Here is a 27,078-nt window from a genome sequence, read left to right as displayed (position 1 = left end):
TAAGACAGGGGAGATTTAGGTTAATATTTGGAGGAAGTTTTTCACTCAGAGGGTGGTGAGGCACTGGAACAGGTTGCACAGAGAGGTTGTAGATGCCCCATCCCTGGAGGCATACAAGGCCAGGCTGAATGTGGCTCTGGGCAGCCTGCTCTAGTAGTTGGCAACCCTGCCAAGCAGGGAGGTTGAAACTAGATGATCCTTAAGGTCCTTTTCAACCCAGGCCATTCTATGATGACATAACCAGATAACTAAAATTTTTAATTCCACAAATGCTAAGTGTACTTGTTACACGACCACCTTAATAAGATTGCTTATCACCAAAGTGAGCACAAGAGTACAAGGTGATGACTGATACATCATTTCCTGCTGCCCCTTCCAAGATCTTATGGTGCTAAAACTAAATCACCCTACAGTATTTAAAGCTACAAATTTGAGTTTTGCTTGATTCTTTGTTTTCAAGACCAAGCTGAGCAGCATCCAAATGAAAGAAGGTGGTTAACAAAACACTCTGCTTGTCTTTAAATCCTTGGAGCATTATATGATTATTGGATAGGTAGTACTGTAGCCTTCTACTGACTTACAAAGCTGAAGTCAGTGCTACTGTGGGAAGAAGCAGAGGAAGAGCTCTCTTTCTGCTACCATCCATTCTGTTGGAGAACAGAACAGACTCATTCTAGGGTATTTCATAGTTGTTGTAGTCACCACTTAGGAACCAAAAAAAGGAAAGCCTCTCACCAAGGCTTTTCCAAAAAGGAAATACCAACTAATGAACTTCTCTATACTAAATTAGGAACTACTAAAGAAAATTTGCAGTAGAGGTTTAACTAGACTCTTGGCAAACCTACACTTTGGTGTCCTAAAATTCTCTAATAATCTAGTGTATTGCAAAAACTTCACCCACACAAATGCACACAGTTAGCAATCATACTTGGATGATTTTGTAATAAAAGAAAAGCTAGCCTAAAGTATTGTTTTGTGTATATAGAGTGGATGTATATGTATTTTGGTATATGTACATATATATACATATTTCCAAATTGAAAATCAGAAGTTTTCTAGTTTAACAAAACCAGGAAACCTTAGGAGAAAACTTATTACAAAATCCTATCCATGCCTGTAGCTGTTAAAGATGAACAAAATTTGCATAGTATTCACACAAAACTCCAGACAGAGTATTTGTAATTCAGATTTGGCTTACAATGTAATCATTTACATTTTATAATGACTTTAGCAGACAAAAAAAAAAAAAAAAAAAAAAAAAAATAGTTTTTTTTTCCCCAGTTACCAGAACATAAAAAAGATATATTCAATGCACTGGCAGTAAGAGCACAACTTCAATTTTGAACTTCACCGTCAACAATAAGAAATAGCACCAGACAGATTAAGTACCTATTTTGCCCTGGGCACTTTATGAAACCTAGGCCCCCTGAGTACCACCTTCCTTTTAAAAATTGGCATCTGAAATTCTAATGAAATCTCAGCTGAATAAGGGACTGGTCCTCTTTTCTCCAAACACTGTAACTCTATATTCATCCCTTCGTGCATGGACCGAAAACCGCATTAAAGATAATGGGAGTTATATGCACACCTAAGGGGGAATGGCTCCATAAATATTCTTAAAGGGCACACAGAGTGTAAAAGAAAAGCCTTCACCAGATGATTCTTTTTTTATGATGTAAAAATGTTGCAATTTGGGAATAAGTTTTAAACAGGAAGAAGGAGCAATGGGAGAAATTTCCCACCTGGCTTTAAATTACAATTGCAGGAAATCAGGCTGCTCCTTTCAAAATCGGAGATAATAGCAAGTCAGGAGAGTAGTTATATTTCCCTGCCATTGAGAACAACTTAAGAAACCTTCTTCAAAGCCAGTGCTGCATACATACATGTAGAGATTGATGAGCTTGACTAACCCTTTAAATCCCTACTTACAATATATTTTCTTTCAGTTTTCCAGAAAACTGGACAGCACTTTTAAAATAAAAGCTTAAAGTGTTCTGAGCACATTTTCATTGTTAACTGCAGACTATGTAAATGGTCATTGCATGTGTAATGAAATCAAAAACCAAGAAGAGGCAGATAGAGCTGGCTCCCTACATTTGCTGTCATATGTTGTGTGCCATAGATATATGTAAATCCATCCCTGAAGAGGAAAGGAATGACCTCGTGTTTTTCACAGAATAGTGGAAATAAACTAATTGAATAATAAATGTATAAATTTAGTAATACTTCACTAAATCAGAGGCTATATTACCTCTATGTTGAGGAAAATCAAGTATAAAATCGTATTAGTGCACAGGACTAGGAAACGGCACTTATCATACCCAGCATGCTGGTTGAAGAGACTATTCGGCACGACACAACAATGGTACCCTCTTACCTACATTGCCAGTATGAGTGCTTCAAAAATCTCAGCTTGTTCCTGCAAGAGTGGAGAGAAATCACATGGGAACAGAGTGGGTAAATCTCTCCCATAGTCAACAAACAAACCACTCTTCACAGTCCCAACAAAATCAACAATGATGTCTGTAAGTCTCTCTTTCTCACACACACACTACGCTATCCTGCCCAACATAATACATCCTCTCCCCTCACTTATTTCTCACCCTCCCAGTCTATGAGATCATGCTGCCATGTACACAGACCTTCTGCACTTATTTCACATCCCAAAATTGTCTATACTTGAATTCAATTTTTCCTCTCTTTTTATTTGCATATAAATTCCAGTGCATTTACCTGCCTTGCATACACTAGTATCTAGAGAATAATGGACAAACTGATATTTTCTAAAACTGTGTGTTCTTCAAATTAGGACAGCTCTTTTGAAAAAGTAGAAAAAGCCACAACTTTGCCATAAAGGCAGCCTACATCCGAAAAGCAGCCTATATCTTTGCCTTAGACCATAGGTCTCCAGAACTTCCCAACTAAAGGGCTCTAAAAATGCAAGAAATATGTTTTTCCCCTAATTTCATTCCTCTGAAATGGTTGAGCCATTTTTGCTAAAATTGTTCCAAAATATTCAGCCTAATCGGATATCCAATGTAGAAAAATGTCCACATGGGTAGGCATGTGGACAGTAAAGCAGCAGAAAATAAGAAGTTATAGCAGAATCTGTCTGGCAGCCTTGGTCTTTTGGCAGCACTGCCAAACAAGTGCTGATCGTGCGATAATTATCAGTTGAGTCTTTCTGCACCACACCTCCTATTTTACACTCAATTTAGTGCTTATATTCCCTCTCAATTCTTTTGTTTTCAGGTTTTCTGCTGACAAAATCCTTGCAACCTTCAGGCACATCTATTGCTGACCCAACTTCCACACAAATCTGGATGAATCTATTGGAACGCTGGGGCAGTAGCACAATAAAAAAGTATTACAAAGTCAGATAGTGAACAGTCATGCCTAGGTGTTTGCTACTAATGGTGGTTAACTGCAGAATAACTTATACTTCTTTGCTTTTACTACAAGGTATATTGGCAGCAATATGGAGTACCTGTCACCCCCAGAAAGTATTGAGACTACATTTCTTACAAAAATATTTTACCCAAAGAAATAGCAGAAATCCCCATCATAAGCTGGACGCTAAGCTTTCAGTCCTTCATTTTGTTTCACAGGCTTTGGAGCAATCCCCTTACCTATCAAAAATACAGTACCTGGCCACAGCTGAAAACAAGTGTTGTTGAGAAGGAAAAGGATGCACAGCAGATCTGGGAAAGGAATAAATTGTTTCTCAGTCCCTACTTTCTCAACCCAGAAACAACTTTCTTCCTAATGCTTTTTGGAAGTATATAGTTCAAGTGAGCAATTCAGTCAGAGTAATGATCTGACCTTTCCCAAATGTCATCTTACATAAAGCACAATTGCTTTAAGACAAAGCATGCATAATTATTCAAATTGGGGAGGTATTTTTCTGCTAATGGAAAGCAAACTGCCATTTCCCACACTGAGCAGCACCATTTCAGAGCTGTTGAGCCCTGGAGCTTTCACTAAGCCTTCAGTATCAAAAGCTGTGCTACAGCACTTCTCCAAATCACTGAGTTCTGATAACTGAGAGGTATTTAACTGAAGCCTAAATCTATTAAATACAAATTGCATTGAAGTAACATTGAGGATTTGATTAAAACCTAGAATACCAAGGGGAAAGGGGTGAGGGAGAAAAATATAGGCAGAGGGGAAAGTCAGAATTGAAAAGCTCCCAAGATGCAGACAAGGAGTCTGTAGTCATGTCTCGGCTGTGATTTTTGCCGTTATATAACTCAGATAGTAAAATGAAAAATACAGTATGTTGATCATTTTGACTAAAAGAACTTGCCTACAGACCAATAACTTCTGTGATTTTTTAAGACTGATTCTCTTTGAAACATCAGACAATGAACTAGAAAAAAATTACTTAAACCTTTAACTGTAGAAAAATCAGCATCTGCTACTTTCATTTCCAGTACAGCCTTGTGAAGTGTCTTTAAAACACTGCAAGTCTTTCCTTTATCAGCTTCTTAATTTTAATTGTTCTTTTCATAAAAAGGAAGGAGACCAAAGTAAGAAAGAAAGGGAAATCACACACAACGCAAACAGACTCAAAAATTATATGTGAAATAAAACCTGATGTGTTTGCTGCATGTTTTAATAATATCTCAGTGAGATAAATGTAACCTTCAAAAGAAAAAGACACTCAGGCTTTGGGAAAGGATAGAAGACATTTCATTTTTGGTGGAGTCTTCTTTCTGTTTTTGGCTTTTCTGTTTGTTTGTTTGTTTGTTTGTATTACTGTTATTTTAGTATGAATTTTTTGTTCACCTTATGCTTTGTTTTAGAAATGTAGGACCTTACATAAGTATTCCATGAACCCTGGAGAATCACAGCAATGGCATCATGGGAAATAAGAGTGCTCTCACTAAGAATTAATGGGGACTTCTGCTACTATCCACAAAAGAAATGCTGGCCATATACCGGTTGCCACTGCAGTTTGAGCTAGTATGCTTTCCCACACTCCAACGTGCATGTGAGGTTTCCACATGAGTGAATACTAAGCTGGCTGTGAGGACATATCCAATGATCTTCTAATACCAATCAACAGTTCCCCATAAATTCCTGATACTTGTTTCACAAGCAAATAATCAAACAGCAATGCATTTTTTTTCAAATCAACAAAGAAACCCATAAAAACATATAAGCACACATTAGAGAAAAGGTGAAAGCTAATAATCTAGGGATTCAAAATGGATAAACATCCAAATTAACTCTAATCAAAACTGACTTTAGGACAAGGCAAGCTGAACAATTGTAAAGACACAAAAATTTTAGCAAGGTGAGAAGGAAAGAATTGGTTGTGAGAGGAGACTCTGTGTGGCTGTGTTTATTCTCATTTCAACTAACCTGTTTGCACCAATAAATAGCATTGTTCAGAAAAAAAAATAAATAAAGGATTGCTACTTAATTACAGCTTTAATAGGGAGACAGACTGGATAATTCAAAAATATAATAAAGAAATCAGAGAATGGTTGACCTTATTTCCCAAGTATTTCTAACATAATAAACTCAGAAGGTTTATGTGATAGATACAGAACAAAATGTTCTGTTATAGCTTAAAAAAAGGGGGGGAGGGGAGGGGACCTCACAAAAGACCTGTTCAGATAATCATTAGAAAAATGCTGCAATGCAAACCAAAAATATGCAGAGCTAAAGAAACCCATCACCTTAACTGTTGCATTGAAATGAAAGTTCGGTATATATCCTTTTGTGCTACAGAATGGCAAAATAGTCCACTTGTCCAGCAGCCAGACCAGAATAGCCAAAGTCTGTTTGTTTGTGCAGCAGTTTGCTGATGTGCAACTCCACACAGGAACACTGAGTTCTCTTAATTCCCACTGAAGTTCAGAAGGAAGGAGGCAGACCAGCACTGGTTATGAATAGGTCGGTTATTTTAAAAAATATACAGCAAAAGAGATATGATTTCCAAGTTCATTTGGTTTTTTTCCATAATCATTTCTCTCAGACTTCCAAGAACCTTTTTTTTCAGCTATTTTCCCTTAAGTTGTTTTTTTCCGAAAAAAAAAAAAAAAAAAATCTTTTTTATTGTTTATTTAGAGGAAGCCTTCTTTTCTTTTTCTAAATCATCCTACTCCAACAGAGAGGGGGGAAAAACTACACACAGTATCATGGAGAATAATGAACACTTGAGGACTGAAAACAGATAGAATGCCTGTTTCATTCTGTCCACTGATACAAAATGCAATATGTTAAATGGAGACACACACATACCAAAAAAAAAAAAAAAAAAAATCAATTATAATTTTCAATAGTACAAAAAACCATTTCCAGTAAAAACATTTGATATTGTCAAGGTAACAAAAGAATGGAACTAATGAATGTGAATATATAATTTTCACAGGAAGGCCAAACTACAGGCCTTATGCATAAAGCTCTGTTGTTGTGTTTTTAAAAGTATTTTCTTATTCAGTGTTATTCAAAACCAGTAAGTTTTTCACTCAGCTTTTACCAGTTTCAGTTCAGAACAAACTGGATGACACTATGACATCAGCAAAGCTGTGAATTATGACCTCACTAAGATTGAGAAAAGAACTTGTGGAGTGGGTAAAGAAGTAAAAACACACTAGCAGACCCCTAAATAAACATATTTTTTCATGTCTCATCCAGTTCTACCCCAAAAATATCAGACTGTTCAGAAGTCAGATAATTAAAGCAATAGCTCTATTTTTTTTTACTGAACATCTTGAAAATATTGAAGAATGTACACTATGCTGTATTCTTCTGTATTCTTCAGCATTATGTGTGTGACCGTTACATGGTTTTCTGGAGCAATCTGGACCTCACTGAATTAAAAAAGACTACTCATATGTCTCAAGAGAAGTGATTTTTTTTTTTTCCTGGAAAAACATTGAATAGCTCTGCACATGGGAGAACCACACTGTTAAGAGTAGCACATGTAGACCAGCTGGTGCTGATCGTGCTCTACTCCAGAAACATTGCCACCACACCACCATACAGGCCATTCACACTAGCAGGAACGTATGTGAGATGAAAAGCACAGGGTACCCGGGGAAGGTTGTGCGCCTCTGACATACTGCAGCCTTGTGCTGTGCAGATTTGCCTTTAGAGCTCTCTAGCCTGCTTGGGGCATTGTCTTCACTGTCAGTCCTGTCTGCCCCACAAGGTGTCCTGCTTCTGCTGAAATCCCCTCTATGTGCTGATTCCTAACCCACTGCCACAGACAACTCACACTGATCCAAAAGCAGGCATCTTCCCCAACTTCACTGGCTCCCACATCTTTCTCCCCTCCTTCTAGGGTCAAGGTAGCAGCTTCCCACTTCCTGCTTGAAAATTGCTTGGTAGGACTGTATTACTGCCGTTTGTCATTAATATGAGTCACAGCACCATCAGCCCCAAGCCTCAAAACCATTTCTGGTTAACCCTAGGAAATCTATCAAAATCATATTAATATACATTTGGCATTCTCAGTATTGCAGATTTTGCAGCACTTGCCCTCACAATCAAATACTCACTATCAATTTCTATGAGATACTGAGCTGCTAGACAGTATATTTATCAAAGCATCAAAACCAAGCAAGAAAACACACCATGGCTTGTCATCTAGTTGTGTATGTCAGGATAGACAGGAGAGTCAAAGCTAAGAGTTAACTGACACTGCTTGTGTTGGCAGGATTTAGATCTGGAAGTAATTTCTCAATCCACTTGTTCTGGTCCTCTGACATTACAGAGGTCATGCTATTGGAGTTCCATCCACAAATGCATCAGGTACAAAGGTACTAAGTCTAATTCATCCTTCTTCTCCCAAGACATACAGGCTATTTCAAAACAGAATTCCTCTGGGAGTTATAAACTTTCATCTCGTTCCAAATGTGAGTTTTAATCATGGACAGATTTCACCCAGTTCTCCTTGCAATAGCATTGATCTTTAGTTTAAATAACTTCTCCTTCAGAAATCTTCACTTACTTTCATTGACCTTTAAAAGCTAAACATCTCCTTTCAGCATTCATTTTGCCAAACTCATGCAGTGCCCTCATGCTGAACAGGGTCTCTCTTTCCCAAATCATCCTCATACCCATTATTTGCATTCATAGTTTGTGTACATTATTCTTGAACATGGATGAACAGAATTGTCTGCAGCATTTTAGATAAATCTAGAGACAGCTCTTACAACAGAATTACTGTTTTCCCTATTTCAGCCATAACGATTTTGCATTTATCACTCTGTTCTGCACTTGTGTTTTTTTTTTGCATATCTGGTTTTCCATGTCACATCCCACTGGTGACTTAGAGTTAGCTTGTAACATGTTAAATAAGCCCTCATCTTTAAAATTTCTTCAGTAAGGTTTGTACAGAAGCTCTTGCTACTAATCCTTATTATAAAGCTGTAGCCATGTTATCAGGATCATCCATTTCTTTCCATATCATTTAATGTCTTCCAAACATGTATTATCAGCACATTCCTATTTCAGTATCCATGTGGCAATAGAAGAATTAGTTGCGATGTTCTGAGCTGTATCATTCAAAAAACATGTTTTTCACAGTGTTTGCCTAACATGGTTTAGAATAAAATCTTTTAGAAAAATCCCAAGCCATTTGCATTTGACTACTAAATGCTGAGTAGCTTGTAGCCTGCATGAGTGGAGTTTCCTCTGTGAACTCATTTTATATGCCAGCTCTAGCCACGGAAATTATGTTGGCTTACTGAAGTGCTAAAGGTACAGTTTCAGTTGGAGTTTGGCAGAAAAGTAAGGGGATAAAAAAATAAAAAGCACACCATGCAGTGCATTGGGCAAATAATGCTCAGAAATTAAATTTAGCTAACTATTGAGTACATTTAACTAGCTGACAGTATCTACAGAGAACTTTAGAGGATCATTTTGTATAGTTTATGTAGTACTTTATTCTGAGCATATAGAACCCATCCATATAACGTGCTAGGTTGCCCTTACAAGTGGTGAATTTTGTGCCTCAGAACTATGTGGAAATATCTTTGGATAGTTTCCATGCTCAATAACATGAGATTTCACACTAGCAGGGGAAGATTCTTAACTTATGTTCTGTCCAAACATACTGAATTCTGAACCAAGTTAGGAGACCTTGCCTCGACTCTGTTACAGGGCTAACTTTGACTTAGATCCCTTACATTATCATGTTTTGTTTTGGTTGGTTGTTGGTTTGTATTTTTGTTTGTTTGTGTGTTTGTTTTGTTTTGTTTTTTAAAAAGGTACTTTTTAGTCCTATCCTGGACTAGTCCTGTCCAGTTTCATGCCAGTGATTGTATTTTAAATAAAAGAATATGTGTCAGAATTGAAAAGCTATCAATGAAACATTCTGTATGTCTTCATGTCAGTTTATCAGAATGTAAATAGTTTTATCCATGTGAACTCTGTGTTTGTTCAAACATTCAGTGTTCTGGTTTAAGAAATGCATACTAGTAAAAATGAAGATTAGTAAAAACAAAACTAGCAACTACTAGAAGGAAAAGTCATCGTATTTAAAAGTTAAGCAAGTTCCCTGGCTGACTAAAGGCAAGGTCTAAATTTGCAAAAAATAGTATTAAAATTTTCCATATCAGTTTTTATAAGCACAAAATGTTTTTTGCCTACGCAAGATTTGTGAACTATTTAGTTAGTAATTCTGATTTTTTTGGCTATATCTTATATGAAGTCAATATGTATTTTTTAGTTTCTTACAAAGTGTATATAACCAACTACTTTTCCCTTTCTGCTAACGCTGCTGATGTTGCAAAATCTTTAGAAAATATCTTCAGGAAATCAGGATATAGCACTATAATTCTGTACTTTTTATTGTATTTTTCAAAATGCATACAGATGATACACAATATGTGAAGACTGAAAAGTATTTTCCAATCAGTAAAAAAATATTCCTTTCTGTACCAAATTATCATCTAAACCATGGACACTATATAACTGCTAGTTTGTAAAGCCCATGCAGTTTACTTTCCCATTCATTAATTTATAGGACAGCACACTGTTTAAACCCACTCAGATTCTCATAGTATTCCAGACATGAGAGGAAGCAGAATAAGACATTTCATTTGCAATGAATTTATAACGTCATACTGTCATTGAGAGTGAAACAATGGGCTTCCTGTTGTATGAGAGTCATGGGACAGTAGGGGAGGCTAACCTGACTCTTCTTTGGTCTCCATGTAGTTTCTCCTTCTCTTGAGACCAAACCTGGCTTTCTGCTGCTCATTGCTGGGAACACATCTGGGAAAGATACAGGAGGTGGTTTGGAGAAATCTGGGCTGTGTTCTTCTATCATGTATAACTCACAGAATTTCTGAAATAAAATCCAGCTATTGACGAGTACCATCCACTAGTGGGTTTCAAAATGCTTTAGAAAAGGTTGTAAATCAAGAATCTACCCAGAATCATCAGCAAAGGAAAGAACAGAACTAAAATCCCTGAGTTTCCATCTTGCCATTGGGTCTGATGAAGTCATAGTTAATCCTACTGTGACTCCTACTATGAATCCAGTCAGCCTGTGGTAATAGGAGCTTTCAGCTAGTCTACATAGTTAAATGGATTCCCCACATGAGTTCCTAGGAAAGTAGCACATTTACAGAGTCCAATGTGATTGTCATGTAAAGAGCATTTTAAAAAACATCCCAGAAACAGTATACCCATAATAATGTAATACTTCATGTCAGCTTTTAGCAAGTCTAGTTGTCTAGGATATGGTATCATGTGGAAACATGAACGTCTTGCAGTTTTAAGGCTAGTTTTGGCATACATTACTTTTGGCATATCCCTTCATTCATAGCAACATTTATGTGATATCTACACACGAAAGAAACTAAGCAGGGTTGCCCCATAAAAACCTCAGACCAAAGTTTAAGCATATTAAGTGTCTGAAAATACTCCAAACTATTCCAAAATTTCCTTTCAATATAGAAATGATTTCTTGCATGTAAATAGCAGATACATAAGGGGGTGGATGATAGTCTTGAGTGAGCACGGATGTATTTCAGATGTATTTTCACTGGGAGAAAAATGTGAGCCTTATTTCTTTCCAATTAAAAAAATGAAATTAAGATTGTGTGTGTGTGTGTGTGTGTGTGTGTGTGTGTGTGTATGCACAATATCTGTTTCAGATAGAGGTGGAAAGACTCATTTTTTGGCATCCCTTTAAATTACATAGTTACAACACAGTTATTTGGTAATTACAAGTGCAATTATAGAGTAGTAACAGTTTTAGTTACTACTAGTTACCACTAATTCCCTGGTTGTATTGCTGTGAATCTAATTATGATGTAATTACAACAGAGTTAATTTGTAACACTAATAAACATACTAAGAGTATTACAATGAGAGAAGACAATGAATAATTCAGTCATGCAGTGAATTACCCAGTAATGTTAATTAGTCCTAGTTAGGTATTGAAAAGAAACTTGCAGGGAATTCTGCTCTAACTGCACTGCAATGAAAGTACCTCTATTATAAAACAAAAGAAGGTTTCATCAAGGCTTGAATGTATTCCATTAAAAATGAATAATGCTCATAAATTCCAAAAATGCATGTGGAGTAGCATACATGAAATTCTGCATGAAGTCAATGCAGTTCCACACAATTAATACAAAGAAACAAACAAACAAACAAACCACAGAGGAAAGTTCCAGATATTCTTGTTGGGCAGGTTATTATATACTCTGGACCAGATTTTAACTTTCTTACCTTATGTTAGAAGACTGTCCAGTTATTTAAGGAAGTGAAATCAAGCCATTCTCAAAGGACTGAAGCCTCAAGAAGATCCATGCTGACAACATCCCAAGCTTCCCTAACAGGCCTGTGAAGCCCTCTCTTGAAATGTTCATGCCTCCACCCAACATTGCAACAGCTTGGAAAAGCACATAGAAACCCTTCACAGTCAATGAGTTCAGACATCAGACTGCTGGAGGGGGGTGCGGGGGGGAAGGGAATCAATAAACAGAAAAGTAAATTGCGACATTTCAGACCTGATACAAAGTGCAAGCTGAATGTTACATTACAATTAACTGTGGCAAAACTGAACGACTAGAGGTAGTTTTATACATGTATCATATGAAAAAGCTTGTGAGTTGAGATAAAGACAGGGAGACTGTTCACAATTATCATCATGGGCAAAACAGACTTGGGGAAAATTAATTTATTGTCAATTAAAATAAGTTCTGAGTAAAAAGATGCAAAGGAAAACATTAAAACCGCTATCTTTCCCTTTCCTTCCCTTTTTCTTAGGCCTAGGTTAAAGATTGGACTAGATGATCTTAGAGGTCTTTTCCAACCTAAATGATGCTGATTCTACAACTTCACGCCCAGCTCCTCTACCTCTCCCAACATTGAATGGCAAAGAGAGCAGGAAACAGGGTCTGTGGTGTTAAGAGCTCCTCTCTGCTGCTCCTTCCTCTGCACAATCTTCCCTGGCTCCAATGTGGGTTCTTGCAATGGGCTTCAGTATTTCAGGGTATATGCATCTATTTCACCATGGTCTTCTACAGGGCTGCAGGGCCATCTCTGGTGCCTGGGGGACCTCCTGCCTCCCTCCTGCTCTCCCCTTGCTGTCTGTGCAGGGCCGCTCCTCACACCACTCCCCTCACCGCCCCCTGCCGTGCGGTGTTTGCCCTCCCTTCTTCAGGCTGCCCCCGAGGTGAGGCCGTCTTGGTGCCCTGCTGTGGGGCCACTGGAGCCGGCTGGGACAGGCTGGGGTCGGCACCGGGCAGCCCTGGCATCACCTCACCGAGGCCAGCACTTCAGCCCTCCCGCCCCCCTGCTGCCAGCACCTCAGCACTTGCACCAAGAACAGATGAAGGCACCAAACGAATACCTTTCCTCTTAAATTTTATCTTTGTATTCATATAAGCTGTTAATGACAAGACTCACTTGGTATTGGCACAAAAAGCATGTTATCCTTGGGACATATTCTGTGCATCAGTGACAGCAAAGGAGACCATAAGTTTGCTATTTAGATATTAAGGACACTTTGTCTTTACAGAACAGATTGTGTGCTGAACAGAATCCCAGAAAAATGGTTTGGGTTGTAAGGGACCCTTAAGGATCACATAGTTCCAGCCCCCCAGGGTTGCTCAAAGCCCTATCCAATGTTCTTGCTGTCTTTTTTTTTTTATTTTTTGTAATATAACGAAAAAATAAAAATAAAAAACATGAATTAATTCTACGGGGAGTTACACTAAATTCAAGGTAATTGGCACTCAGAGAAACCTGATAACCTTTTTTCTTGAGATGCAGTGCAAATGTTGCCTTATCTCCCTGTATCTCATTCAGCATGTAACAGCTGATAGAACAGGCCCTTAGGTCAGCTTTAGATCCAAAACTTTTTAAGCTTAGGGTATTTATCTTCTGTGTTGACTATAGTATGACTACCCTATAGCAAAGACAGAGGAAAACTTTCATAGAGGTTTTCTGGCTATGCTTCCAAACATCACTACAATATTTATATGTCTTTGCATAATTCATAACAAAACTGGTTTTAGGATTAAAAGACTAATATTAACACATTTATTATATACCTTTAATTCAAATATATATATATATATCTTCCTACACTGTTTACAACTTTTTAATAGCAACTGAAAAAGCATCACAGATAAGAATGAAACCAGAAGACCTTCCAAAAAGACACTTGTGCCCAATATACTCATTCAGAAAGAGTTTCAGTAGGTACCAAGTTTTGTGGGGTTCAAGAAGGTGTTTGTATTCAGGCATATGCACTTCTTCTTTCCCAAAAAAGGGCCTGCTACTGATAGAATCAGTATACTGTCTAATCTCTCTTTTAAATGTTAAATTTGTCTTGGATTCCTTCCCTTTTCCTCCAGTTGTTTTTTCTTAGTTTATTCTATTATATATGTCTTTTTGGTCAGTATTCCTACTAATAGAACACTTTAAACCATAATAATGAAATAACAGTGATTTTTGGTTTTGGTTTTGTGTTGTTTTTTTTTTTTTCCTGCATGTTTACTAAGCCAGACAATGTCAATTGCATGGGATTGAAAAGGTGAATCTGCAATCATATCAAAAAATATGGGAGAAATCTCTTTTGTGTGAATCTGCGGAGGAGAGAGAAGGAAGAGGAGGTTCCCCTGATTAATCTGTTCCTGACTGTTTATACCTCTGTGTCTAACGTACCTGGACACAGAATACATTGAACAAAGCTGTTCTCCTTAGTAAGATGCCTGAAGTAGAATTCCTGATCTTCCAGCTGTGTGGAAGTTCTCCCTGAACTTCCTTTATATCAAGGTCCTAAAGTAGCAAAGCACTCCAAAGGAAGCACCAAATTTGAAGTTAAATGTTTTAAAGCACTTAAGTTTCTTCCTGAAGTGTTTGGATTATTCATAAGATAACTCCATATTTGAAATAGAATCTTTCCTGCTGCATGTATTTCCAAAGTGGAGTCTTAGTCAAAAATTTGGGAAGAAAGATCAAATCAAATAGTGCTTTTAGTATTTTCTTAGCCCATTAGAACAGGGGTGCAAAAAGATGTGGGTGAGAAGTCAAAGTTCAAAGCCATCTAAGAAATTCTAAAGGCAGCTTGAAAATAAATGTTCAGGCTCATGTATCTGTTTGATCTAATAAACTACATGGTGCAGTTATAGAGTACACTTTAGCAGCACCCTATAAACTCACAGTACTACCAGGCTCTCCTAGTTACTTTTGTACTTGGTAAAAGAAACTAAGCTTACTTATGTACTGTGGTTAATTTTATCTGCTCAGTGACTTGTTATTCAAAATAACCTACTAATTTCTCTACATCTATGACTCCCTTGAGCCTCTCCTTTTTCAGGCAGAGATGGGTACAAACAAGACTTTAGACAAAAATTATTCCCCTAAAACCCCCATTCATCTAACAAGTGGTTTCAGATTCATCTTGGTGACTCACGTATACAAAATTTCAGTGCTGAGACATTCAGTGTTGCAAAAACTTATCAGCAGTTTAGGTGCTGCTCTGCTTCTCTGTATTAAACTTCCCATTGCTGAAAGAGAGGTAAGGAATATATTTGTTAATGGAACTGGGATTCTCAAAAACATGTACCAGTCTGTCTGTAAGTGTTGCTGATCTGCTGTCATGCAGCTGCCCTGCATGGTACAGCTTGGGACCCTTAAGATCTTCTCTTGTCAAGTGGATAAGCCTGAAAGCAAGCAAGGCCACTGGATCATTTGTGCTGAGATCAGCAGCCCTCAGACAGCTCTTAAAACTGTGCAGAACATATTGCAATACTTCTCCTCTCCATACATCATCCATCCCCTGCAGTCAAGTTCTCATTTTACATATTGTAAAGGATTTGGATAGGAGAACCCATATTGTTGTTTCTGACTGTTTTTGAAGTTTTTCTTCAAACTGATATTTTCTTCCTGGTTCCTGGTACTGCACAGAAACATGAAAGAACATAGTTTTGTCAGGTTTTAATGACTTAATATAGAAACCAGTATAGGAAATGTTTTTTAAAAGGACAAACTATTTGTATATTTATATAGTATATATGAAGTGCCCATATATACATATATATGTTTCCTTATTTATTTTTATATATAATCTGTCCACATGTATATGGAGTATATAATATTTTTTTTTCTTTTTCTCCCCCTTTAAGGTTTTGGATTAATTGTACTGAAGTTAATCAAAACTTCATAATTTTCCAACTATATATTTATATAAAGTATTATTTCTTCTTTAAAGGTCTTCAGTGTTATCTCCGTTATTCTCCATGTGTCCTAAAATGCTTCAGAAAGATTTAGTATATGCAAAAGGAAACAAACAAACAAACAAACAAAAAAACCTCCATTAATGTTGATACACCAGCTAATAAAAGCAAAGTCCAAGTTTGCTTTACTGTTAAGGTTCAGTTCTCTTAACATTAGCAAGTGACATTACCTAAATAAATGCCTGTGCCTACAATGCAGAATTTTCAGAATTCTGTAAATCAGAATACCTGTGAATCTAAATCATTATAAAATTTACAGATTCAGAATCATTAGTTTGAAAGCTACTAAATAAGATTTTGGAATTTAAGCTGCTCTAGAGTAATATATTGAAAGAAAGAGCAACACCTCATGAGGTTAGGAATTCCATTAAATAACAGAGCAGACAGGATCAACTATTCCTAAGTTCCACTCCTTAGAGAAAGAGGTAGCTAAAGAAGAAAATAAAAAAATAAAATAAATAAATAAAAAATAAATAAAATTTAAATTAAAAGAAGGTGATCCAGAGCTGATAAGAATACAAACTGTAGAAAGACGGAACAAAATGGCTACTATATTGTTGCCATAGTAACATCCTATTTCAGCTACATGAAACACCCCATATCAGTACATGAATTGCGGAGCTAATATTTTTTTAAGGGGATCATACCTGAAATCTGATTAAAGATGGTTACAAAAAAAAAATAAAAAATAGCATGAGCAGAAACTATAACACCTCAATTCAAGCAGGAGGAAAACCAGAAAAATTGGAAGATCAGCAAGTTTTCTACTAATATTTAGCAAAACAAGTGTGCTAAGTGTGCTTTTGTATTAATGATGGACTCCGATCAGTCAATGTATAAATAAAATAACCCATTGAAATTACAGAAAATTTTTCTTTATCCAGGATTACACAGTTAGACCCTTTATCTTATTAATATCAAGAAAGTAAACTACAGGAAAACAGCAGCACAGACATATAGGTTGGGTACAAAATGGAAACCTAGAAACTTCGAGAACTTGACATTTTGTCATTAAAATTTATTATTTTTTCATCCATTTAATTCATGTCATCTACACCACCTAAAAATCTGACCTTCATTCTTAAAAGTGTTGGGTTTAATTTTACACACTGGAAATGTTTTAGAAATTAAAACTACAAGAAGAGAAGTGATCAAATGACCATGGACTGTTCAGAGTTATCTAAGTCCTCAATAGCTGATTAATGTTAAGAGACTTTAAAGATTAAAATATATTGCATCTGATGATAAGAGAGAGAGAAGCCAAAGTCTTCTCATTTTTAGCTTAAAAATGAAAATCAAGCAACTTACTTTTACACACATCCACACACCACATAAGTCAATTTCACTATCTGAATCACAGAATTGTGTAGGTCGGAAGAGACCTCAAGATCATCAAGTCCAACCTCTGACCTAAAACTAGCAAGTCCTCCACTAAACCATATCACTAAGTTCAACATCTAAACGTCTTTTAAAGACCTCCAGGGATAGTGACTCCGCCACTTCCCTGGGCAGCCCATTCCAATGCCTAACAACCCTCTCGGTAAAGAAGTTCTTCCTAATATCCAACCTAAAACACTCCTGGCACAACTTTAGCCCATTCCCCCTCATCCTGTCATCAGGCACATGGGAGAACAGATCAACCCCCACCTCGCTACAGCCTCCTTTAATTAATAAAGAGTGATAAGGTCGCCCCTGAGCCTCCTCTTCTCCAGGCTGAACAAACCCAGCTCCCTCAGCTGCTCCTCGTAAGACTTGTTCTCCAGACTCCTCACCAGCTTCATCACCCTTCTCTGGACTCACTCGAGCACCTCCATGTCCTTCTTGTAGCGAGGGGCCCAAAACTGAACACAGTACTCAAGGTGCGGCCTCACCAGAGCCGAGTACAGGGGGACAATCACTTCCCTAGACCTGCTGGCCACATCTGACATTGATTAAAAGGAATAAAGCTTAGTTCTGATCAAGCCATTAGACAACTTGAAAGTCATAGGTAACCCCAACTGTTACAGGTACATATAATGTACAGACCACCTGTAAGGACTGGAGTTGATTCAATTTCCGTCGATAGAATGGGTGTGTATTATGTGAAGTATACATTTAATTTTTTTTGTTAAATGGGGGACTAGTTAAGATATGCTGAATTGCAATAATGGCAATGTTAGGTGAAGTTTCACTCATTCTGGGTTCTCTTATTTTACAGTTGTCGCATCTAGTAAAATCTTACATGATTTTACTTCACGAAATGAAGATAATCTGTAATGGTGCAAAGGGACATATATTCAGTGGTCAGTAAAGATACAAAAGCAGAAAAATGCAGGGTTACAATTTTCAGAGAAATATCCTACTTCTGATTTTTTACATATATGCATTAAGATGGAAAAGATTTTTATTATGTGATTGCAGAATGCTATGTAACAATGCTAGATTATTTGACTTTTATTGTAACATGTCACAGACTCGGTATAACGGAAAGATTCACTACTGAAATAATTAAATAATTAGTTTTTGCTACTGTCAAACAGTAAGACCTCCTGATTATACCACACTTTTTGAAGTCATAGTGAGCAAATCTACCCAAAATGAAACTAAAGAAATCTGTTATAACATAAGCATAGAAAAAAAATAATGCAAACACAAATACTTAGGGAGGGTTGTTGTGTGTTGTTTTTTTTTTTTTTCTTACGACTTGATATGAAAACCTTCCCTTTTGAGTTGTTCTGAGACTTATTTGGTGTATTTCTGAGACAGAAGAGAGAAAAAAGAACTCTAGAGATGTTGCAATTTCCATCATGGCTATTTTTTTTTTTTTTTTAAGTACATACAACTGTAACAGACACTTTTGCCTTCTCAAAAATGTAATGAAAGTTTGCAGTTACTGTGTCCAGAAGTCTTCTTTCAGTTCAGATGCTTCATCCCTTTCATAAGTAAACCTCAAAATGTGAATGTGAAATAAACACTATTATGAGTGAATGGAATGAAAGTTGAGTTAATTTTTGAGTTGTGGTTGCTGCTTGAGTATTAACAACATGTAGCTCACAATGGAAAAGGCAGACTATTATAGAATATACATATATATTAAAAATCATTCTTTTTAGGTGTTTGTCTTAGGTCTGAGAGAATGAATTATCATTAATATGATGAGATAAAACCCTAGTTATCATGATACGGAATGCACACAAATGAAATTTGAATTATATAATTTAAAATAAATATTACAAGTGTTATATAAGGTATAAGATATTTATAATACATTAAAGAATACTGCTGAGTGTGGTTTATATTCTGAGCCAGAGCCAGCTACTGTTAATTTCAGACTACTACACGGTTGCCTAGAAAGTAAAAACACTGCAGCATTTTTAGGCAGAAACTAGTGCTGTGAAGGCAGGCTATGTCAAAGTGGAGTGTATATATATAATTATTTGTTCTGACTGCATACACTTACAGGAGTAACCTATTGCCAACCATTAGATGGCACACTAAAAAAAAAAAAAAAAAAAAAAAAGAAGTAAAAACTGTATCCATGACCTTGGTACAGTTGTAGCTCAGTTGTAGCTAATATTGTATGTTTTGGGATCAGTGTGCTTTGTGATCCAGAACAATTCAACTCAGAGGCTGGCCTCTGCCCTGCAACTCTGCTTTACTCTTGATTCTCTGCCTGAATTCTTTGAATCTCTTGTGGAGTGATGCTGTCTGGCAGGTGACATAAGCCTTTAACAATCTTGTAGGGCTAATCCAGCAACAAAATGTACTGGTGGAAGAGTTATATGCCAAGAGAATGGATTAGGCGGCTGCATTTTAGAATTTGAAGTGGTAGCACAAATATCTCTGGTCAGAATCAAGTGTCCATACCCTGGCATGACAGTCTAAATCTACCTGGTGACAGAGGCTTCTTGAACCAGATAATGACTTTTTGACAGCGGAATCCAGATAGTACTTATTTGTGATTGCAGCACTAAGCATATTCTGGGGTTCAATGATTAGAAAGTATGACTCCTACCCACTTCTTCACAAACAGAAAGTGGCCAGTTTCCAAAAACTGAAGAGTCTCAAACAGGGAAGAGCCAGATACAAAGAAAACCCAGTATGTTTTTCTCCCTTCTTGCAGAACCACTCATATTATTTGAGTTCTGGATAGAAAACTTCAACCATATTTCTGCTAGTTTTCAGAATGAATTTTGGTTGCTGCAGTATCTGTCAAGAGTCATCATATTTGCATTAAAAAAAAAATAAAATTATTTGCATTGGAAAGTTTGAAACTGCAATAAAGGATCTGAATGTGAAATACCATCTGAGTGTATGTAACCAGTGGGAAATATGAGACACGAAGAATTACAGCCATGCAAGCCTTAATAATAAATTGAAGTTTAGTATGAAATATACCCACATGAAAACTTTTAAATATTCAGTTTGCTATCTCAAAAGATTCATGTGATCTTTGAAAAGCCATAGTCTTTAATGTGAGTTTAGCATTTGTAAATTCAGATTAATTTGTACACACCTCCAGCATAATTATTTGCTCCATTAGGGCTCAACTGCGTAAAATTCTGAATTCTAATTGAATGGCATTAATTACCCTCTGCCAGGAATACACACTACTCTAAAGGTTTACCCAATCATTTAGTGTACTCCCAAATCTAATTCTCAGGCCAGCAATCAAAGCATTAATATTACCAAGTATCCTGGCATTTCATTAGTTAAGATTCACTTCAGAGTTTTCTATATAACTGTCAATAAAGATGAGCTAACACTGAACTCCTTGGTTGCAGCTGCAATGGAAGAAGACAAAAGGGAATGGTCCAGGACAAAAGAGTATGGGCCTACTTCATGTCTGCTGACAGAGAGTGAAATGTTTCTGTGTTTAATCAATACCAGGGACCAAAATGAACCCAGGAGCAAAATATTTAAGGGAATGTATAGGGGAACAAGAGACTGAAAGGTAAAATCTTCTAAGGTAAAGACTTGTAAATTAGGAGAATGAGAGTGTATCATGCAGAGTTGCAAAGCATAGTGGGGAAACAGAAGGAGACGCTGATCTCTAGGCATGAGTAATTCACTCAGTCCTGTGAATTAGGTGACACATACTTAGCATTTTTACTAAGGCAACATTCAAACCTGCAGCAATAGAATCTGGGCCAGCTATTATATTATTTAAATACCCATGCCATTAGAAAATTTGTTGCAATGTCTAATCCAAGCTCAGCACTTAAAACATTATTGCAGAAAAAGCAGTTTCAAATAAGTCAAATTTACGTCAATTTTACTTAATTATTTTACTGCCAATTAATACAAACTTAGTTATTGATTCATATATTGAGGAGAGGGGAAGGGGAAGGGGAAGGGGACAAAATAAAACTGTCTCTAGTGAAACACCTGTCTTTCCCCCTTCTCCAGACTCAGCTTCAGTCCTTCAGTCAAACTCTTCATCTCACTTCCTGGCTTCAACTTTTCCTGTCAATGCCACACATTACATTCAGTTACACACCTAAACCCTATGATGACATCTATGTGTAAGGTTATCTTTCTGTCACTCATTGCTTCTAACTCATTTTCCATGTGGTTCCACTTCTCTTCTGTTCCAACAGGGGGCTACAGTTACTCAATGGTTTTCCTGAGAGCCCTCTTGGCAGTGTCCGTGCTCTGGCATAGGTCCTCTAGGGATGACAGTCTTTCAAGGATGTCTTTTAAGGAAAGGTTGGTTATAGTACTTAGGAACATGGTTTAGTGGGTAATATTGGTGGTAGGGGGATAGCTGGACCAGATGATCTTGGAGGTCTTTCTTTCTGGAACTTCCAAAACAAAGCTTTTAATTCATAGAATATTTTTCGTACTGATAACATCTTTCATAGACCATAGACCTATACAGAAAAAAAGTAATCAATATAATTGTTAATAAAGGTTCCATAGAACCCTTACTATATTACAACACGGTTCATTAGAAAACCCACTGGCTAAAATCTAAGTTAGGAAGAGCAAGAAAATCGGCAAATCATCTTTCCACATCCTTTTGCTTTGGAGAACATACTTTTTCTGTTGCTACATTCAGGTTCCCTGCCAACCAAGGGGCTATTCTGAAATGGGACGTTTCTTTTTGTCTCTCTCACATATGCGCACAAACACACACTCATTCACTCATTTCAGATCCTGGACCAAAGACACCTTTTGAATCATTCTTGCCTGAGTTCAATAAGTTTCCAGAAATGTTTCTATTTTGGCACTTTTAAAAGATTAGAAAAAACACTTGAAGAGAAAAAACAGTGTATGAAACTGTATTTAAGCCTTGTGAACTTTTCCCCTCACTTGTTGATTCTCACAGTTATATCTATATGTTTTAGTGCAGTTCTCTAGGTCATTCACAATGTATACCATATGCTTGAAGAAATAGCTTCCATTTTTAAGTGCTTGTCATGTTTTATTAAACAAGAGCTTATAGGACACAAATTGTATGGGACTTCTAAGCAGAATGAAGATTTTAAATGGCATATTAAAGATTTTACAAAAATATATATATATTAAAATGAGATATTTTCATGTTGTTATCAACATATGCTTTCCAGCTGTTAGACCTTCATTCATGTCTGCTGATGTAATAAAACTGATGCTATAATTCCACTCACTTAAGTTTTCATTAAGGATGGTATGATTTCTTAGGTATGCTGTTGTCCATTTAAAAGAAAAAAATTCTTTCCCCATGGACACTAGCAAATGAACAAGACAGACTTCATTTTTCCTACACTAGAAATCTCTCTTTTCTGCTTTCTTTCAACCCACCCACAGTTAGAGTGAAGAGAGAACTAACTGATGGTTAGCTGACAGGCAGGCTACACACCGTCCTAATTCCAGCTCCTCTATAAGGTTATGCTCATTTTTACACTCCCATATATAAGATCTGATCAAGATTTTTTCTTATATATATAAACAATACAATATTTTTCAAGTTTGAATCTTTACAGCAAGCCATACAAACCTCGACAGAGAGGAGAAGGGAAGCTTCTAGTTCCTGCTAAAAGTCATGTATTCAAAAAGCAACAGAACAACATTAGTGAAAATTTTTGCCCTGTTTTCTCTATGCGCCGTTCATTTTTATGATCGTCTCTTTATTTTCTCCTGCATTATACTTTGTTTATTACCTTAGTCAACACCCACAATAACAAGGCTACTTTCTGTGCACATTGCAGATTTGCCAATTTTAACTCCAGACTGAGTTATAGACCACTGGGAAGTAATAGCAACCACATTAGAAAAATATTGCTTGCTACTACTTCCACCAAGTTAAGGGAAAGGCAATTGCTTCCCATTGTCAATTCACTTATTCTGCATGCAGAAAGAAGGAAGTATTGTCTTCCTCTACTTCATAAAACAGAAGATGTGAAAATAAAACTGTAGGAAATCCCAAGGGAATGGAAGAAACAAGTACAGGCAATATTAAAAGTGAAGAAAAAATAATTAAAAAAAATGCATTAAACAAGAGGTGCTGAGGCAAACTCTGAAGAAGAATTCCCATTGCAGGCTGAAATGCCACTCCACCATCTGTGGTGCTTGCCTCATTTCAAACAGAAGAGGTCACCTGAAATTCCAAGAGATGCAGGCAGTTAATTGAAGCTGAACTTCAGCAAATATTGTGTCAAAATATGATTACTTGGGCTTTTTGCTGGGTTATAGAAGTTTTGCCTAGTTTTACCTGCAATATTCTGAAAACTTAACTTCAAAGCAATATACAAACACATTTCTACAATGTATCAAGCTTTGTAAAATATTATATCTACTTACAATAGCAAAAAGCTTTTTGTAAAGAATTGCTTTGTCTGTGTTGGCGAACATTCATTTCCTTCCTCACTGTGAGCTTTTGATTTGAATTCACCCCTAACCTCAAAGGTATTCCTCTCTTTGATCCAAGTACAAAGTTGTCACGCTCAAAGGCTTACTGTAGATTCTAATTGACTTTGCTACAATATATATCAATGGTGAGGAGCAAAGTCAAAGCTTAGTGAGGTTTAAAGTTTTAAATTTTATCATTAAAATGGTTATATGTAGAGATAATCTGCTATGAATTGAGAATACAATAAAGTTAATCTAAAATGCAATAAACTGTTTCTAATAATTAGTCTTTCATCTCACTTTTTACTTTAAATGATAGTTGTAGAAGTATCCTATTTCTTCTCCCATATGTTAAAAGACAGGCTTACACAGGACCTCGTTTCAATTGCTTTTATTTTTTCATTAATTTTGCCACCTACGCCAGCCTTGAACAGTGTACACATTGTAACTTATTTCTACCAAAATGATTGTTTTCTTTTGCTTTCTCATTTATCTACATACACCTATCTGCTATCCTCCAAGCATCCAGCTATCATAGGAACTTTGAGGAACTTTGTTGTTTAGTTTCTCCAGGTAAGTAACATAAATTTTTAGGCAAGTAGTGCCTTTCTGGATTATGCCACTGCTGAACATGATTTGGATCCATGACCAAGACTGCAAGATACTATAAAATAATTCTATCTTATGGTCTTAATCTATCTGAATGCCACTTTTGCCCCAACAACAACTTGTATTCTTTTTTATTTATTTATATGGAGTCACAAAAATTGCAAAGTTTGCATTCCAGGATTTGCTTTTAATATGCCAAGTTTGACCCCAGAAATGATTTACTAACTGGAAAATTCAAATGCCTTCTCTTAAAAATGTTGTGGGTTTTTTTTTTGTTTGTTTGTTTTTTCCCCTTGGAAGACAGCAAGAAAAATTATCATTTAAATCAGGACTAACACATGAACACATTGATGAGTTTTCAGGGGGGGGATGATTTTTAGTTATCCTCTTAAAAAGAAAATAAGACTTAAAAACCTCAAATCTATTTCAGTAACAACAAAATAAAGTTAAGAAGACACACACAGGTTCAGGTACCATTTCACCACCCCTACCAAAAATTTTTTCCTGAAAAAAAAAAAGAACACCTTACATAATACTAGAGGCATTTTGTTGTAAGGAAACAAAAAACCCTCTCTGATTAAAGTAGCATGTTTTTGAAGCTGCAAATCTTGGTATCAATTCTAAAATTTATTAGAAATCTTTCTGAAGTTCAGTCTTTTATGTCATGCTTGTAAGCAAGCTAAAGAAAGGTGGATAATAGTCTTAAGATAAATGATACAAGGTACGGGATTTTAGTAGGTGTTGGTTTTTTGTTTTTTGTTTTTTGTTTTTTTTTTTGTTTTTTTTTTTTTTAAGTTCCACTTTCATGCAAGTTATTACACCACAGTATCGTACCACCCTGGTATTTTAAAGCGCAGAATGGTCTGACAACCTCATCAGACTAGAAAGTTGATGTAATCAATAACCAAATTAATTATGTCTGCTTAGGATTGCAGTGGGAATACAAGGATCAGTTGTGGGCAGAACACTTTGAAGAACACCATGGGCCAAATTAGATTAAATGCAAAAGAGAACAACTAATATGGCCTGAGACCTAAAAGAGAAGAATTGGATTTAAAGATGAGAAGATTTAGGAGACATAACAATGAAGTGCACAAAAAGCTGCTGCCAAACACAGAAGAACATTGTGTTCATGTCAGTGGTAAACAGATAAATGAATGAACTTAGATCACAACAAAAAAGATTTGGCTTATACTACAGAGAAACTTCTTAGAAATGTAGAGGTAGACTGAAATAAATAGCCTAGAAGGCTGCAAACTCTCCGTCACTAGAGAATTTTAACAACAGACTAGATAAATATCTGCCAGGGATAACACAGTTATAGGTGGTAGTAGCCACAGTGTGGGATGGCCTAGACATCTTCCTAAGATCCATTAGAACCTGGCAGGTCCTCAAGGCCAATAGTCAGTAAAAAAAAATTGAGGTTTCCAGGTAATTCTCAGAAATCATGCTGCTCTTATTTTTCAGGCCTGGAACCTCTCATGATTGAAAGGAGGAGCCACTTGATTTGACAGACTCTTGTGTTGCTTCAGTACCTCTCATGGCACTTACTAGCTCATCAGCCTGACTTGCCTTTCCTGGGTTTGACAGCAACAAGTCTCAAGTGAGAGAGAGGGGAAGTACTAGAAAAGTTATTATCCTATTTATAAATATTACCAGACCAGTACAGAATGAAATATCACCAACCGTCCATGCTCATTTATTTCTAATAAATAGATAGCATAAAATCATTAGCAGCCATGACTTATTTTTCTCTAAACTGCAGAGAAGGATGCACAATTTTTCATAGCCTGAGCACTGCACAAAACATCAATAAAGATGAATTTTTTAAGAGTGCAGAATTAGGCCAATCATGTAGAGTCTATTACACAGTCCAGCAGGCATCTTAGCTTGAAAATATTTCTTAGCAAGCAGTTCACAGTTTCAAATCTTTACATTAGAAAAATTGATTGGTTATCATTTTATTAGATTGAAAAATCTTTAAAGCTATAGGAATCCTAATATATTACAATAAAAAAGCAGATAGTTGCCTACACTAAGAATGGACAATAGGTTGTTCATAGAAGGGTAAGTGAGACAGTAAGCATATTTCAAATGTGAGAAATTAGTTATTTTATCCAGTGGTGAGATGCAGAGAACGAAAAAAATCAAATATAACCACCATTTCAGAGTGCAGATAAAGCCTATAAGACCAACTTATTTCTGAACACAAGATAAAGGAGAGGACAAGCCTATCACACTAACTTTTCACCTATGATAGATCCTTGAATTAACATCTTTCCTCATGCTGCCAATAATTGTAGTCTCAACACACTGGAGTCAAGTAAGACCTTTGCCAGTTACTTGTATGAAAACAGAATCAAAGCCATTTAGGGTAAAATATACTTCTTCTAGGCTTATCATAGCATTACATATATTTATTTATGTACTCAGTACTTATGCTGTGAGATGTGGTTCCTCTCAGATTACTCTGCCAAGACATCCACTGCTTCAGTTTACATTCCAACTATAACAAGCACCTAATTAGCCCCTCAGTTGCCTACCCGCCATAGGCAGCACAAGATCATCTTGCTTTATATTTCCATAACTCCTCCAGAAACTGCCTTTCACAACTTTCAATACAGGAAAAAAATAAGAAGGAAACAGATAATTCTACTCAAAGAGGTTTGCAATATATATGTATATATGTACATATGTAAATATGAACCTGGTAAGATTAATATCTTTTGAGATTATGAACATATGGAAGTTAGAAGCTAACAATATGGAAGAATTTGATGTGCCATAACTTTACAAGTTGTTTTCTGCCTTTTCTTATGAGTTCACTGTAAAAGAAAGGAAAAAAATACACTCAGAATATAAAAAGGAAAAACACAATGTTGTAGAAAAATTTTTTACATCTCCTAAGACTATGCACACAAATAGTTTTAAATAT

Source organism: Aythya fuligula, chromosome 1, assembly GCF_009819795.1.
Source record: "Aythya fuligula isolate bAytFul2 chromosome 1, bAytFul2.pri, whole genome shotgun sequence".
In the NCBI taxonomy this organism is placed as follows: Eukaryota; Metazoa; Chordata; class Aves; order Anseriformes; family Anatidae; genus Aythya; species Aythya fuligula.
This window is presented reverse-complemented; position numbering follows the sequence as displayed.